We start from the raw sequence: 12870 nt of genomic DNA, 5'->3' as shown, positions 1-12870 counted from the left end.
TCCTCTGCCTGCATGCGGGACTCCATGTAGGCATGCTCCCTTGCCCCTCCTCTGCCACTCTGCACCCCAGTTCCACCTTTGCACCGGTCTGCTTCAATCTTGCCAATGTGTAGTTTCTTGTTCATGTGTCCTGTGTAGATGCTAACTTCCAGCGTAGAATCTGCCAGACATATGCCGTGTGGTACAGACTTAGTACTCGATGCAGGGTATCTCACTTGTACTGTGCATGGGTCAGATGTCCCGCAGGGACATGAGTGCCCATTCATGCTCCATGTGCATTGCACGCATGCCCCTATGTGTCCTTGACTGGATGATCACTGTAATATAAGTCCTTGGTTACATACATTGCCTGCCATCTCATCAGCCTTCCCATGTCAACTGTGGCTTAGTCCTGCGTTGCACACATGTTTAGGCTCTGACAATCTGTGTGGCTCACAGGCCTCAGCCTGTTCAATGGCCAATGACTCTGTCCAACTCTTGTTGTGTCTTCTTCACACGTGGGCGGCCTCCGGAGTTTTCATCATGTGTCCTGCCTACTGTCCCAGCATCATTTGCAGTGTTGTCATTTGAATCACATTAAGCTGTTGATGACAGTCAACACTGCCTGTCAATACACAGGTGTATGGTCAGCCTTTTGATACCATGGTAGGCATCCCTGCTTTGGTACTGGGGTGGAGGGGTGCTTGGCTTCTAGATATGGTACACATTGAATGCACAATGCACGTGATGTCTGAATTTGACATTGCACTGCCTTCACATTTCGTGGCACACACCATGTAGTGCTTGTACATGTAGGTAGTGAGTGGCGTACACATTTTCTGCACTGCATAGACCCACTTCCATGGAAACTGCCACCTTTCAACAGGTCTGATCACAGAAGCTATTCAAAGTTGACGCAGCATGCATGCCAGGTTATATGTTGTGTGTCACCTGTCTGCCGGATGCGTTTGCTTTCGGTGTGTTTGTGTGTCGTGTGCTTCTGACATGTGTAGTGACCTTTTTTCTCTCTATTTTTCAGGTGATGACGCAATGGAGGCGGAGGATGGTGTTGTCATGCCAGACACAGGGTTGGTAACACCACATCGACCCGGCACTAGTGGGGGTCGTGGGGTGGTAAGCCACGAAAACCCCCAAGTGCTGCAGTCCATCTTGTCTCTGGCTGCCTATGAGTCCAGCCTTGATGACGACTCTGACATCCATGTTGAGTTTGATGAGCATCATGTCCATGTGTCAGGGGTGAGTGATTCTGATGTGGACACTCCTCTGTCTGCCACCCCTGCACTGAGGGATCAGACAGTCTTGGTTCCTCCGCCCATGGTGGATCGGGACGCAGGGTCACCCTCCACACCAGTCACTGATGTGCCTGGGACATCAGGTCGACGGGGGCATGTAGTCGTGCAGCCGCGGGCGGTGCCAACACAGCGAGGACCCCCGGTCCTTGGGTCCCACAGGGGTCAAGCCCGGCAACGCGGTCTCCGCGCACAACCGCTGTATACTGAGTGGGAGCAAGACATGACTGCCAATTCCGAACGGCAGGGGGCAGCAATGGAGAACATCGCTGAGAGCATGGAGCGTGTGGCCCGATCTGTGCTCCCCCCTGCTAGGCAGGTGCTTCTCCAGCAGCAGGCGGCACGGTCCACGGCCCGCTCGCTCAGGCTGGGCATGGCGGCCTCAGACAGGGCACGCCAGGCTGAAATGTCTCTGCGTCAAGCAATTGCTGCTCACACAGAGGCGCACATGGATGCCCTGAGGGAGGAGTATGCTTCCCTGAGATCCACTCTGGCTGTCCTTATGATGTCCCAGAGGCAGCAGGCAGAGGAGAGGTTTGCACAGCTTGAGCGTACCATCTCGGCTGAGCTACAGGCTTGCCGGGAGGTGCAGCGGTTGTCCAGCCAGGCCTTGCAGGAGGAAATCCGTGTTACACGTGCTACCTTGCAAGAGGAAGCACGTGTATCACGTGAGGTTCTGCATGCAGACCTATGTGACATCGCCACAAAGAACCAGGCTCACCCGTCCGGCAGACTTGCTGCTGACGAGGGGCAAGCTGCGGCTAGGCATGGCCAGGCTACTGTGCCACGTCCTCCTTTCCAGGATGAGCCAGACTCGGACGACCATCTATCTCCCACATAGGTCGGGCTGTGCAGGCGTTGAGCCCATGGAGGTTTTTTTTTTGGCTCAGCATCATCGCATGTGGATGTTGAGCAGCACCCTGTACCTCCCCCCTCCTGGGTGCCTCCCCTCCCCCCAGGTCGTATGTGGCCATTTTTGATTATTCTTTTAGTTTAGTTAGTTAAGTTTCTGTTGGATAGTTAGTTTAATTAGGTAATGTAGGTTTTCCATTGTTAGTGTAATTAGTTAATAGTTGATTTAGTTTAAAATTGCTAGTCTATTGTGCTTTCATGTGACGGTGCGGTGCTTTGTGGCTTTTGAAGGCATCCACTGTCTGTTCCAGCTGGGCCCTTCAGGCTTGTCTTGTGTATGTGTTTGCTGCTTGGGGTCCTTGACTCACATATGCCACTCCTGCCTCCCTTATCCATGGGCTCACAAGGATGGTTCGGTGTTACAGAATATTACACAAGGGCTTTGGACTGTCATATCTGTGGCATGTCTGGTGCTGTGTGACTTGTGTTGACACCCCTAGTGGGGATGATTTTGGTGTTATTGTCCACTGTTCAGCTTTTGCTAGATGGGGTGTGTCATGATTAATGTGTACATTGATTGCTATGCATTGTGTAATATGTTTCATATCTTTCCTGTACACGTGCTTGTTGCAATTCATGCTGTAGATAGTGTTCCACACTTTGGATGTGAAAGACGGACTGATGGTGTGATTTGTGATGTGACTCTCTGACATGGTCAAGTAATGAGATGCCTGATGAGACACACACAGATGACTTTGAAGCATTAATCATGTGTTTCATGCCCTTTCTGCAGGGGGATGAGCCTCCAGAGCACCTTTGCCAGCAGAATTGGCCCATTGGACGACGGAATTCTGGACCCGTTTGTTGGTGCCCACATGCACATGTGTGCACAAGCAGAGGCACAGGTATTGCAGACCCACATCGTAGAACTGCTGACATGTTCCAAGGAACTCCAGGCAAGGTGAGCAGCACAGGGGGGCCACGACACAGCAAAGCTTGCACCAGGCGAGTTCCACATGCAGGCTTAGTCACAGCACTGAGGGTGAGCTTAGACGAATATTGGTGTTGAAGCACACAATGCAGCTCAGATGTGTTTGTGGACTGATGGCTGTTGATAGTAAGGTTGTCTGGGACACATGCAGGGGCAGTGGCACATACCCTCCGGTACACCAAGGTCCATTGAGGCACTTGTATCAACCATGTAGCCTTCCGAGACATGGAAAGGGGCAGCTCACAGGGACATACAGCAAGGGACATACTCGGGTACAGTGCATGTCTTTTCCATGTACTTTATGATAAATGCACTGCCAACTTTGTTTCGGTCATGGTGGTACGCAACTTGCTCTGAAGTCATGGCTTGCTATATGGGTCTGTCTGCTTACCCAGGGAACATTGCATGTTGTGTGAATTGTGACACCTTGGTGTTCCATTTGCCACGCACCCACCAGTGGCTGACTTACTGCATTGACTGTGTATGACACGTCACAGTGGTGATGTTATATATGGGTACGAATCATCTACACCAGATTGTCTGTTTGTAGAGTAGTTTGTTGCTATGGGGCATGTTTGGTGGTGTGTTTTTGTGTAATTGGCACGTACAGGTTGTTGACTGTGGCTCTCTTTGCAGCATTGCAGTGCTCCTGTAACCGGACCTGAGAGTGCGCAGGCAGGAGGCCAGCACTCAAAACCAGAGCTAAGTATCTTGTTGTTTTTCTTTCGAACTGCTCTGCATAGGCTTGCTGGGGAGTGTACTAATGCATGGATGTATGTGTGGTTCAATTTGGTATGTTTTTTCTCCCTAATCACCCGTGATCCTATGCAATTTTGAACCCTGTACCCTCTACCCGGTGTTCCTGCTTCCCGTACCTATCCAAGCAACGTTCCCTGACCCTCTTTCCCCGCTGGGGTTGCGGATGCCTGTGTAAGCCCCGAACTTGCAGGCGCCAAAACCCTAGAGGGGGTGGTTGGTTCCTACCACTCCTGAGCCTGGACTACAGAAGGCCATGACAATGATGTCCAAGTTTGTTTGGATTGTGTATGTGTTCATGCAGGTAGTACATTTTCGTTCATTCCCTAGTTTCATGTGTCATTCCTCCTGCCCTCTCCTGCCACTCATTCCAGTCATCCAGTGTGTCAACACCTGTCCCGACTGCATATCCCTGAACCTCCTTCCCCACCAGGGTCTCAGGGGCCTGTGTGAGTTTGACCTTGCAGGCACCCGGGACATGGTAGGGTGGTTGTTTCGTGACAGTCCCGCGCCTGTACAGGGGACCTGTGACAGTACACATCCGTTCATGGTGCATCATCCTATGTCATGTACCACACATGTTTCACATCCTGTCGTGACATTGTTTTGCTGTGCTACCTTGGTTGTTGCATCATTGTGGTAGTACTTGGCCTTTGTGAGGTACTGCTACGTCAAGTCATCTACTGGAGGGTGTTCTGGTTCATTTTTCTGGCTTGGATTTTGTGATTTTGGACATTGATTATGAGGGTGCAGGCACCTTTTTACACACAAGGTGGGAGATGGTGACGAAGGGTAAAGGTGATCCTGTGGCCAGGTGGAATTGAGGTTTGAAGGCTCCATGACCCAGGTGCAGTTGTTCAGTGGGTCATGGTCATTTGTGAGGGAGGGGGGGGGTTGTTGTTGATAGTTGCCTTGCCCTGCAGTGTGATGGGAACTCTGACATTGTAATGGTGGTATCCTATGTACATGTTGTGTTCTGCTGATCAATGCCTGTTCATGTGTTGTGTTTGCCTTTCAGGTGCGAGGGGATAGTTGTGGTTTGACATGCTGGGGAGTACACATGGTGAATGTTCACATGTGATGTGTAGAGAACACTAATGGTCACTTGAGTGCACATGCATATGTGGAGTGCATGTCCTTGCAGAACCACACACTTGCACTCTGATGCACTACATGTACTCCCACCCTTGCATATCCACGTCTACACTGTTTGCCTTCTGGTGCCCACTGTGTCCCTGCAGCACATGTTCTGTGACCGATTATGGATCCTGTACATGCCTAATTTGCTGTTTGATGTGGTCTGTCACTTAGATGTGATGCTCAGGGTGTGCATCACACACAATGGCTGTTCACTGTGCTGTGCGCTGAGCAGTGTGTTGCAGGAGTAGGACACTGCACACATGAGCTGCAGTGTTGATTTTGCAATGCACAATGTGCATGTAGACAGGCATTCATTGTTATGTTACGTCTACGACTCTTGTAATGCATTTGGAAATGACTTATTTTGGGTGGGATATTTTGTTGGTCTGTCATTTCATCTGATTCCGGGTCAGGCATCATTGTCTGATGCCACTGTACATTTAGGACATGGCAATGTGTACCTTATCGTTACTGTGTTGGTGTATGGGTATTGCTTGCCATGTCATGTTGTGGTTAGGGAGGGTTTGAGTGACATGACAGTGATGGCCATGGCCTGTTTTGCAGGTGTGTGTGATGCACACCTTGCATGTCAGGGTCATCCGCTTCTCAGAGCAACTAGCTGGGGGTAGATCTCTCTCCGCGGCAGGTCCCTCCCTCTAGAACAGCCTTCCTGCCTCACTTGAACTTGAGGGGAACCATCTCCAGTTCTGGGAGCACCTCAAGACCTTCCTCTTTGCTTCTGCTTTCTCTCTGCCTCTCCCTTGCAGAATTCTTCACTGGAACTGCACTGGAGCTGCAACTGGGCCAATCTCACCGACCTCGGTCCCTGGCCCAGCCACTCTCCACTTGCACTGCCTCCCTGGCAACCCCTGCACTGTGGTACTGTCTCTCTATCCCTACAGCCCACCCTTCCCAGCACTTGTCTGCACTTACCTTTGCAGTTTGCCACCAGCCGACCTATGTATTTTGTTTTTGGGCTACTTCCCCTGTACTGCACTCCCCCCCCCTTCCCCTTGCACTTTTCCCTTCCCCCTACCCCTGCACTTGCACAATCTCAATGACACCTGGCCTCTAGTAGTACCGTTGTCTGTCTTCCCTTGTTCCCCCCTCCCTGCCTCATCGCACCTTGAAATACTTGTGTATAGGCCATATCATGTCATATGTCATATGTGTGCCTTTTGGTCACACAGGATAGCTTGTGTTTAAGTAGCTAGGGATGCAGACGATGTGGCACTTCCATGGCAACTATCTCAGGGTGGTAGGGTTGTGACAGTTGACTGTCTCTTTGTCATCATCGATTGTCACCTGGTATGTGCCAGGCCTGTGTGCACTCCGCAGGGGTGGGAGTTTAGGTGAAAAATGTGGCCACAAGCTGGGTCCGGGCTTCCTCGCCACGTGCCCTGTCCCCTCCCATGTGCAGTGCCTGTGCCTGTGGTTGGGGATGTGAGGGCACCACCATGTCCACCGGGACGCCCAGCCGTGTTGCAACATTGTGCAGGACACATGCTGCCACAATGATCCTGCACACTACTGGTGGTGCATAGAATAGTTGCCCACCAGAGCGGTCAAGGGAGCGGAAACGTGACTTGAGCACTCCGAATGTGCGCTCCACTATGCCTCTGGTTGCAATATGGGCGGCGTTGTATCTTACCTGGGGTGGTGTGGTGGGGTTCCGGATTGGCGTCATCATGTGGTTGCTCAGAGGGTAGGCACTGTCCCCTGGGGAGGTGATAATAGTTGAGATTATTAGGGTTTGGATATTTGTCTGTGTGTGACTTGCATGCATGTGCAAGGGCATTTGTACTGACCTAGGAGCCATGTGTCGCCATGCTGCCCAGCTTCCAGGGCCCGGCTCAGGGCGGACATTCTGTATATGAAACTGTCATGGGTGGAGCCAGGGTAGTTTGCATAGACAGAGGTGATGATTCCCTTTGCATTGCATACCACCTGTACATTGATGGAATGCCAGTGCTTGCGGTTTCGGTAGATGTGCTCAGTGGCCCTAGGTGGACGTAGGGCCACATGGGTGCAATCTATGGCACTGAGCACTTTGAGGAAGTGTGCCACCCTGAAAAAATCCAGGACAACGGCCTGCCTTTCTGCGGGTGTTCTGGGCATGTATATGTGCCTGCGGACTGAGGGGCGCGCTGTCATGATTGCCAGTACCTGGTGTAGGCAGCGTGACTGCGTGGCCTGTGAGACCACCCCCACTATGGCAGTGGTCCGCTGAAATGACCCAGTGGCCAAAAAATGCAGGACATTGAGCAGCTTCTCCAAGGGGCTCAATGATTGGGAGCAAAGGGTGGGGGATGTAAGGTCATCTTCCCACTCCCTGACCAGGTGTAGGATGATATGGGGTGGAAACCTATACCTGCCATAGACCTGGTCGTCAGGCATCCCAAAAAGGCTTGTCCGTGGTGCGAAAATGCATGCCCTGGCTATTCTCCTCCTCCTGCGGTGTCCCATGATCAGTGCTGCGACAAATGGGGCATTCATCGTAGCTGTATATACGCGTTTGTGGTTTGCGCGCACTTTTATGCTGTGTGCGGGGACGCATCCGCCTGCCTTCGTGTGGCGGACGCGTTGACGCCTGTGCACGTCTTTTGCCGTGTGCGGGTTTCCTGTATTCGGATCCATGAATACGGGTTGTTGGCGTGCGTGTGGGCGTTCCGTGTAGTTCCCTGCAGTACTTCCCCAGTTACGCCTTCTTTTTCACGCATTGTTCCCCATTCCGCGTGTTACGCCCACTGTTCCGCCCGCTTTGGTTGTGTGCGCCACGCTATGTGCGCTTTTGCTGTGCGCGTAGCGCACGCCGTGTATGCCTGCGTGCGCCATGACTGGATTGGGCGCACGGACAGCGGGAAACGCGTGCAGCGTCTTCCTTGAATCGCACGCGTGCACGTGCGCTGCGTTTCTCACGCTTGCGCTCCCTTGCGCCTGCTGCGCATGGATTTTCGGCACACGTTTGTTCCATGAATCGGCCCCTAAATAGTTTAGAAAAATCAATCTCAAACACAGCAGTCTTGGAAAAGATATTAAAATTATCCTTAAATTGCAGAGTAATGCTTAAACGTAACCTTGACGTGGACCAAGGACTAGTTAATGGAGCACTGGGTACAGTTGTCGGCTTTCAAACATACCCATGTGACAACCAAAATTCAGTTTGTCAATATTCTCTTTGACAAACTTTCAGAAGTAAAAAGAATAGGACGCTCAACAGCTCGATTCCTTCTCTTCAAAGACATGTATGTACGCAGAGAACAATTTTCTCTAACTCTTGAATACGCAGTCACCATTCATAAATCACAAGGTCTTACTCTAGACAAAGCAATGATAGACATTGGTAACACAGTCTTTAAAAAAGGCATGAGCTACGTAGTACTGTCACGCCTACGTACAATTGACAGTCTATTTCTAATAAACTTTGATGCAAGTAAAGTAAACACTGATATTGCTTGCATTTTAGAATACAATAGACTTCGTTCACTATACACCCCCCATCTACAAACATATCCTGTTCCACAAAAAGGAAAATGTTCTAAAAGAAAACTAAATCAAACAGAAATGCAACAGGATGTCACTGCAAATCCTCCAAAGAGACTAAAAGAAACTAAAACTTCATCAAGTACTACAAGCAAAAAAGAATCAATTAGGGAAAGTAAACCAGGTACTTGTTTAAAGAAGGAGACAAACTCCAAAAAAAGCAGTTAGATACAGAACTACCTGGACCATTTAAATTCTCAAATATAGTTGGTGTAAGTTGCTACGCAAATGTAGCAATGAATATTCTATTTCAACTACCACCAATTGTTGACAACATTTACTTACACAGTACAGACCCATTGTGTTTGCAAATGTTAGTACTTCACAGAAATGCAGCAAACAATCCTGACAACACGTATAGTGTTTTTGGAATAAGACGACAATTGGAATACTGTGCTGGAATGGTGAAATTCACTATAAACTCACAGGAAGATCCACAAGAATTTCTAATGTACTTACTATTAGTACTGGAAAACAAAAACATACCTATAAAAGAAATCTTCCAGATTTCATACATGTGGAAACATACATGCACTCTCTGCAACAATGTGACACAAGAACAAATCCCCAATGAGCGCTTTGTCTATATATCAATACCTAATTGTGAATCCGTTCCATTTCAGCAACTTGTACAAAATGCAAACCACGGTAGATTATGTTCTACCTGCAATTCAGATAATCGCTCCACGTTACCAATACAAACACATAGTAAATACGTAATACTAATGCTTCTACGTTACAATGCAGATGGTACAAAAAACAACTGCAAGCTGACTGGATTCACACATGGTCAAATTTCACTTGGTAGGAAAACCTTCACAACAATAGGTATAATCTACCACGCAGGAGCCACAACCAACTCAGGGCACTACACTGCATATATAAAAAAAAAATGTGGATGGTTTGAATGTAATGATAGTACCGTTACTCTAAAGCAGAGATTACCAGGTAATCTTACAAACGCGTATTTAATGTTCTTAAAACCAAAATTTGATAACTGAACTGTACTTAAACCTTAAGTACACTTGTAGTAAAAAAAATATAAACTGTCACACTATTTCAAAACCTATCTAACTGCCCAAAGATTCTACAACAACTAATCAGATAAATGAATACCACTCAAATAGAGCAAGAAATAGACAGTTAGAATACGCCAATTGGTATCTAACTGTCCCAAAATTTACAAATATGCAAACAGATAAATCAATACCACGAAATTATATCAAAACATAAACAGTTAGAATACGCCTACTGGTATCTAACTGGGCCAGAAAAAATGTACAATATGCAAACAAATACCTAATATCTTACTGCTCACAAAAACTGGAACAATCCAATGCATAAAGCATTAGGCAGAAAGAACAAGTAAACGCGGAAAACAAACAAATAAATAAACTGTAGCAATACAGAAAAAGAGTTTTTTTTTTAATCCAACATGGATTCTTTTTCTCCCACAGACCCAATGATTTTAGCAACAAACACAGAAACTTTGCACATTGCACAGTACTCTGGTTGGTAATCTACTAAATATGAGGGTGAATAAAAAGAAGAAAATGTTGATTGTACAATGTAATAAGTCATTATAAAATACTAATACTAACATGCTATTTTCTTTTATTACAGAAATGAACAAGAAAAACATGGACTCCCGTTACTAAACCAAATAGTACGTATAACAAGATAAATACAACCATCGCAGCATATCACACCCATACAAGCTTATAACATTGTTCCTTATAAATTAGTTTTTGACCCAAAATTAAAAGCCACTATGAGTGTGATATGCTGCGGTGGTTGTGGCCAGGGCATACACTCTTGGGTGCATGGCCAAATGGCCATGCACCCAACATTCTATACCCTGGCCACAACCACCCCAGCATATCACACCCATAGATGCAAACATTGCAACCATTGTTATGTCCGCGGACAGGGGGAAGGTCCTAGGACACATTCAACTTGCCAGAGGACAATACAAGCAGCGTCCTCAGGACACCCCCATTTTCTTTATGTACGAACATTTGTGGACACCGCGATTGTTCTTAAAACATTTTCACCTTGCCAACGAACAATACAGACAACGTCTCCAGGACACCCCCTGCAAACATTCCAAGACCCAACGAGTGTTCTTAAAACACTTTCAAGTTGACACCGAATCCATTCTGTTTATTTACGAACATTCCAGAACAGACGTGTTGTCCGCAGACAAATCGAACACAACAAAAGCGTCTAGCACATAAATAAAATACAACTTTGAACCTATCTCATACTCCCCCATCCTCCCCAAAGACTTCTACACACCAACACACTCTACTAAATACACATTTTGAACAAACTTTCACCGCGCTGTCCGCGGACGTCCGCAAATGCAAGATGGCAGGCACGACAGAAAATCTGACGCGCATTCACGCACCGCGCCGCCCAATCAGCGAACACGTCGCATGTCCGCGGACATGACGCAAGCCGCTGGGCCAATCGGGGTGCTGTCCGCGGAGCAAACAGGGAAGTCCGTCCGCGAAGCGAACACAGATATCACTAATTTTTTTGCCTTACATTTTGGTCATTTTTTAAAAAACTACTGGACGGATTTACACCAAATTTGCAAAAGCACACTTTCAGGACCAGGCCGCCGCTCCTGCCGCAAATTTGGTGTAAATCCGTCCAGCGGTTCGGGCTGTAGCCGTGCGCAAAGTTTTTTCCCATTCAGTCTATGGGAAAAAAAAAAGTTTTGGGACCCCCCCTATAACTTTTCCCCCCCTGGACGAATCCTCACCAAACTTTGCAAAAAAATTCAGAGTGGGCCATATACGTTTTTTTTTTGCAATGTTTGGTGAGGATTCGTCCAGGGGGAGCGAAGTTATAAGCCGCCCAAAAAGTGCTCTTCCTATGGAAACACCAACTTAACCATAACTACATGGCCGCTACCGCTATATATATATATCAGTGAAAAAAACGTTGTTAAAGGGACGTTATGGTTAAGTTGTGCTACTAAAAACCTATGAAATTCAGTGAAAAAACTTTGTTAAAGGGACGTTATGGTTAAGTTGTGCTACTAAAAACCTATGAAATTCAGTGAAAAAACTTTATTAAAGGGATGTTATGGTTCCAAGTAAGACTGAAAAACCCTTGAAATTCGCCAGTTATGGTAAGCTAAGCAACCATAACTCGTGCCACCACCGTGCACTGCTAAGACTAACACCCAGGACATCAAAGATGACATCACAAATGTCATTGATGACATCACTGATGACATCACATGTCTGGCTCCCCCTTTTTTCCTTTACTGACATATCTAGGCCACATGGTTTTCTTCAGTAACAGTCAGGAATTAAAAGTGGAAAAGGTAGTATATTTGTAGACTTATCCTTCAAGTATGTCCTTACAATAATTCCCTTAGGGTCCACTAATATCATATGAAACATATACATAGGGGAAGACACAAGCTTGAAAGACAGCAATCCTTTCTGTGCATTAAAATAATCAGTAGAGTTGTCAGCACTTTCTGATAGTTCTGTTGTTTTTTTATTACTGTACTTTCCCTGTATATGTTCCTATTTTTATATCTTGTATTCGCACTACTTTCCTTAGAGTCCAGGCACATCATGTGATATATATATCTATATATATAGATAGCGTAAGTAGCAGGTTTGAAACAGAGCAATCATTTCTCTGCATAAAGGTAATTAGTTAGGTTATGAACACTTTTTGCTACTACTGCTGTTTTTTTTCTTACTTCAATTTCCTTGTATATACTCATATTTGTATGTGGCGTTGTCTCTTTGTGTTTTGTCTATAATAATGCAATTATGTAGTAAGTGGGTTTTATTATCTACTTATCAAATGTTTCACAGTATGCAAAAGTCTAATATGAAAACAGTTATTATTTCACTATTCAACATGGCAAGTTTATGAATATTGCACCTCCATCATGTATGCTGCACACAATGCCTATGTTTCTACATGAGCACCTTAGTATACTGGATGGACGAATTAGCACTTGATATTTATTCCAATGATCCTTGACACTTTTTTTTATTAACATTACAATAAGAAACCCTTGTACAGACTTTTCATGAAAGATAAATGCACATGTGATGTCATCAGTGATGTCATCAATGACATTTGTGATGTCATCTTTGATGTCCTGGATGTTAGTCTTAGCAGTGCACGGTGGTGGCGCGAGTTATGGTTGCTTAGCTTACCATAACTGGCGAATTTCAAGGGTTTTTCGGTTTTACTTGGAACCATAACGTCCCTTTAACAAAGTTTTTTCACTGAATTTCATAGGTTTATAGTAGCACA

Source organism: Ambystoma mexicanum, chromosome 1q, assembly GCF_040938575.1.
Source record: "Ambystoma mexicanum isolate Mex_15411 chromosome 1q, UKY_AmexF1_1, whole genome shotgun sequence".
NCBI lineage: Eukaryota > Metazoa > Chordata > Amphibia > Caudata > Ambystomatidae > Ambystoma > Ambystoma mexicanum.
This window is presented reverse-complemented; position numbering follows the sequence as displayed.